Raw genomic sequence first — 5625 nt, 5'->3', positions numbered from 1 at the left:
GTGAGTGCGGAGTTGGCCCTGGGACCGAGTCTTCATCCTTGGGAGGACCGCTCCGAGCCTCCGTCTCGCCACCTGTAAAGTGGGCATATCTGCAAACCCTTAGGGTTATTGTGAGGGTTTTACGCAGGTGAGGAGCTTATTACAGACTGAATCGGAGTCAAGGTCGTCACTCCTCTTGTTGCACTTCCAGCTGCGCGACGTTCGGCAAGTTCCATAATCTCTGTGCCTCAGTTTTCTCATCTGAGAGATGGCCCTGAAAATAGTACCCGTATAGGCTTGTTTTGAGGATTCAGTGAATTAGTAAATGTATGTAAGTGTAAACCACGGTGCCTGGAGCGGGGTAAGTGCAGAAACAGTGTTTGGTATTAATATCACACGAGTGTTGGTTATTATTGCTGACGCCAGGGAAGCAACACCAACGTGATTGACATCTTCATGGTGATCATCATTAGTTAATTGAGGAGCTGCTGTGTGCCTGCCGCTGGCTCATGCATTCTACTTAATACATCTTTATCAATTTGAACATCTCAGACAGCTAGGATCCTGTCAGGGCTCAGAGTCTTAGAGACACCGGTAATGTATGGAACCAGATTTGAAACCCATAGCTTTGCAGCTGCAACACCTGTGCTTCAAAGTTCTCCATTATTCGGGCTTAGCCCAGACCCTCATCCCTCCATGCTTTGCTCTGCACCTTGCAGTTTAGAACAGTACCTAACAGAGGAAGCACTTTAATAAATGTTACCTATTTTTGTTACTTATTTTTGTTGCCATTATTTATTTGCAGTCCTTTAAGGGCCCAGTAAATAACAGCTTTTGTTAGTGCTTCAGATCAACAACTGGGGGAAATTAGACTAATTTTATATGCTCCTCTCCCCCAGAATTAAGGTCAAGAGACAGTTGCTGACTCCGAGGTTACCACTGAATAGAAAGGAGTTGGCTGACCAGTTGATTGAGCCTGAGTAAACAAACAGCAGCGACTTTTTCTAGGATCTTGGAAGACGTCTCTGAGAAGGAGTGTGCCCAGGGATTTGGAAAACCCTTAAGGCACTTTCCCTACACCTTGCATTGTTATTCTTCCTCAGCTTCTCCGGTATCCCCCCCCTCCCTTCCTGGGAGCTCCCTGCTTCTTCTTGTACCCATAAATGTGGTGCAGACCCCACTGCTCTGAGTAGAGAGGAGCCCAGCACTTTACACGCTGTTCTGTGCGCAAGCTCACCAGTTTCCAAAGCACTCCCAGTACATTAAAGCTCTCCTGTACCCTCTGTGATGAACATGAGGGCAGCCTCGGGCAGATGTTTTCAATTCTGTATGGTAAACGCTGGTGTGTGGCTTGTCTGTTCAAATCCAATTTTGTTTAAATTTTTTTTTTCTTTTTTTTTAGTATTTATTTTTGAGACAGAGAGAGACAGAGAGCGAGTAGGGGAGGGGCAGAGAGAGAGCAAGATACAGAATCCAAAGCAGGCTCCAGGCTCTGAGCTGTCGGCACAGAGCCCAAAGCGGGGCTCAAACTCACGAACCGCGAGATCATGACCTGAGCCGAAGTCGGACACTTAACCGACTGAACCACCCAGGCGCCTCCCCCCAAATTTTTTTTTTCTTATGAGAACTTTTAAGATCTACTCTCTTAGCAGCTTCCAAGTGTTATTACCTATAGGGGCCATGCTGTATATTACATTCCCATAACTTATTTATTTTATACCTATAAGTTTTTACCTTTTGACCCCCTTTATCCATTTCACACCCATCCTCCCCTCCACAACCATCAATCTGTTCTCTATCTAGGAGCTCAGTATTTTTGTTTTTTAGATTCCGTGTAAAAGTGATGTCATATAGGGGCGCCTGGGTGGCTCATTCGGTTGAGCATCCGACTTTGGCTCAGATCATGATCTCGCGGTTTGTGCATTCGAGTCCCACATTGGGCTCCGTGCTGCCAGCTCCGAGCCTGGAGCCTGCTTCGGATCCTGTGTCTCCTTCTCTCTCTGTCTCTCAAAAATAAATAAATGTTAAAAAAAAAAAAAAATTTTTTTAAGTGATGTCATCTAGAATTTGTCTGACTTATTTCGCTAAACATAAGGCCCTCAGGGTCCATCCCTGTTTTTGCAAATGGAAAGATTTCATTATTATGGGTGAATAGTATTTCATCTTTTTTCTCGAATCATCCCTCCCTGGACACATAGGCTGTTTTCATACTTAGCTATTGTAACTAATGCTGCAATGAATATGGGGGTTCACATATCTTTTCAAATAGGTGTTTTTGGTTTTGTTTTGTTTTGTTTTGTTGATAAATAGCCAGAAGAGAAGCTGCTGGGTCGTAGAGTAGTTCTATTTTTAATTTTTTGAATAACCTCCATACTGTTTCCCATAGTGGCTCTGCCAACTTATGTTCCTACCAACAGTGCGTCAGGGTTCCATTTTCTCCACACTCTTGCCAAAGTTTGTTATTTCTCGTCTTTTTGATATGAGCCCTTCTAAACTGGTGTGAGGTGAGATCTCACTGTTTTGATTTGTACTTTCCTGATGGTTACTGATGTTGAGCATCTTTTCACGTACCTGTTGGCTCTTGGTATGTCTTCTCTGGATAAATATCTATTTGGATAATTCCATTGTTTAATCACATTGTTTGGTTGTTTTGTTATTCAGTTGTATGTGTTCTTTATATATTTTAGGTATTAACCTTTTATCAGGTATGTGATGCACAAATCTTTGCTCCCATGCAGTAGGTTGCCCGTTTTTTTTTGTTGGTGGTGGTTTTCTTGCTGGGCAGAGGCTGTTTAGTTCGGTGTAGTTTTGCTTATTTTATTGTTGCTTTTGTTGCCTTTGCTGGAGTCAGATCCAAAGCCAGGCCTTTGCCTTTGTTGGAGTCAGATCCAAAGCCAGGACCTAGGTCAAGCAGCTTGCCGCTTATGTTTTCTGGTAAGAGTTTTATGGTTCCAGGTCTTCCATTCACGTCTTTAATCCATTTTGAGTTCATTTTTGTGTATGTTATAAGATAGTGGTGCACTTTCATTCTTTTGCATGTGGCTGTCCAGTTTTCCCAACACCATTTATTAAAGAAATTGTCCTTTCCCCCTAGGATATTCTTGGCTCCTTTGTCATAAGGTACCGGACCATATATGTGTGGGTTTATTTCTGGGCTCTCTCTTCTGTTCGGTTGATCTGTGTGTTTGTTTTTATGCCAGGATGCCAATAATCATTATAGCTTTGTAATAGAGTTTGAAACCAGGGAGCATGATGCCTCCAGCTTGGTTCTTTATCAAGATTGCTTTGCTGTTCAGAGCCTTTTGTGACTCCAAATTTTAAAGATTGTCTTACGTGAAAAATGTGATAGGAATTTTGATAGGAATTGTATTGAATGTGTAGATGGTTTGGGTAGTGTAGACATTTTAACACTGTTCTTCTAACCCCTGAGCACGAATGTCTTTCCATTTATTTGTGTTGTTTTCAATTTTTTTTCCTTAACGGCTTATAGTTTTCTGTATACAGGTCTTTCACCTCCTTGGTTAAATTTATCTCTAAGTATTTTTTTTTATGCAATTGTAAATGTAATTGTTGTTTTGTTTTTTAAGTTTATTTATTTTGAGAGTGTGTGTGCGTGTGTGTGCACACACATGCACAAGCGGGGGAGGGACAGAGAGAGAGGGAGAGAGTCCCAAGCACAGCTCCCACGCCGTCAGTGCAGAGCCCAACACAGGGCTCAGTCCCACGAACTGTGAATCATGACCGGAGCCAAAGTCGAGTTGGATGCCTGACTGAGCCACCCAGGCACCCCAAAATGTGACTGTTTTTTAAATTTATTTTTCTGATAGTTCATTATTAGTGTATCGAAATGCAACAGATTTTTGTGTATTTTTTATCCTGCACCTTATACTGAATTTGTTATTCTAGTAGTTTTTGGTGTCGTCTTTAGGGTTTTCTTTATAAAATACCATGTCATCTGAAAATAGTGGCCGTTTTAGTTCTTCCTTTCCAATCTGGATGCCTTTTATTTATTTATTTTTCTTGTGTAATTGCTCTGGCAAGGACTTCCAATACTACAGTTGACCCTTGGCAACATGGGTTTGAACTGTGTGGTCCACTTAATACGTGAATTTTTTTCCAATAAATACAGTGCTGTAAATGTGTTTTCCTTTAGCATTTTCCTAATAACGTTTTTTTTCTAGCTTACTTTGCTGTATGAATTCAGTATTTAATACATCTAACATACAAAGTAGTGTTCATTGACTTTTTTATGTTATTGGTAAGGCTTCCAGGCAACAGTAGCCTATTAGTAGTTACATCTTGGGGGAGTCAGAAGTTATACTCAGATTTTCGACTGCACAGGGGTTTGGCACCCCTAACCCCTGTGTTGTTCAAGGGCCAATTGTATGTCGAATAAAAGTGGCAAGAGTAGGTATCCTTGTCTTGTTGCTGGTCATAGAGGAAAAGCTTTCGGCGTTCACCATCGAGTACGATGTGGCTTGTCATATGTGGCTTTTCTTATGTTGAGTTACGTTCTCTCCGTACCTGCTTTGTTGAGAGCTTTTATCAAAATGGATGTTGAATTTTGTCACATATTTTTTCTGTGTCTGTTGAGAGGTCATATGCTTTTTATCCTTAATTTTGTTAATGTGGTATATTATTTTGATTAATTCCTGGAATAAATCCCACTTGATCATAGCATATGGTCCTCTTACTGTATTGGGTTAAGTTTGCTGATATTTTGTTGAGGACTTTTCCATCTATGTTCATGACAGATATTGGCCTGGAGGCCTCTCTTCTTATGGCATCTTGGCTGGTTTGGACAAGGGCAATGCTGGCCTCATAAAATGAGTTGGGAAGCATTCCTTCCTCTTGTTTTTCCTGGAAAAGTCCTGGAAAAGGACTTTCCTTCCTGGAGAAGGATTGGTATTCATTCTTCTTGGAAGATTTGGTAGAATTCACCAGCGAAGCCATCTGGTCCTGGACTTTTGTTTGTTGGGAGGATTTTGATGACTCATTTAGTCTGCATACTGGTGATTGGTCTGTTCAGAATTTCTGTCCTTGTGATTCAGTCTTGGAAGGTTGTATGTTTCTGGGAATTTACCCTTCTTGATTGCCCAACTATTTGGGGTGAAACTGATCATAGTAGTTTCTTATGATCCTGTGTATATAGTATTGGCAGTAATATCTGTTTCTTTTCTGATTATATTTGTTTGAGGCCTCCGTTGTTTTTGTTTTTTTTTTTTAACCTCGGTGAGTCTAGCTACAAGTTTGTCAGCTCTTTTGTTGATCTTTCCATTGTCTTTTTAGTCTGTATTTTCACTTATTTCCTCCCTTCTGCTAACTTTAGGCTTCCTTTGTTCTTTTTCTAGTTCCTTGATGTGTAAAGGTAGGTTGCTTATCGGGACTCTACTTGTTTCTTGAGGTAGGCCTGTTTCACTATAAACTTCCTTGGAACTACTTTTTTTTTTTTTTTTTAAGTAAGCTCTACACCCAGTGTGGAGCTCGAACTCACTACCACATGAGATCAAGAGTCACGCGTTCCGCTGTGAGCCAGCCAGGTGTGCCATTCTGAGAACCACTTTTGCTGCATTCTATAAATTTTGCTAAGTTGTATTCCACTTTCATTTGTCGTGAGGTATTTTTTGGTTTCTCTTTTGATCTGTT

General features: G+C 41.0%; 1 protein-coding gene across 2 annotated transcripts in view; it reads left to right on the top strand.

The window, feature by feature from the left end:
• SRRD (SRR1 domain containing) overlaps window positions 1-5625 on the top strand; it is a 29266-nt gene that overhangs the window by 186 nt on the left and 23455 nt on the right. The window lies entirely within an intron of this gene.

This window comes from Panthera pardus, unplaced genomic scaffold (assembly GCF_024362965.1).
Source record: "Panthera pardus isolate Hobbes unplaced genomic scaffold, ASM2436296v1 HiC_scaffold_15, whole genome shotgun sequence".
Lineage (NCBI taxonomy): Eukaryota > Metazoa > Chordata > Mammalia > Carnivora > Felidae > Panthera > Panthera pardus.
Note: the sequence above shows the minus strand (reverse complement) of the source record. Positions and strands in the feature narration are given on the sequence as shown.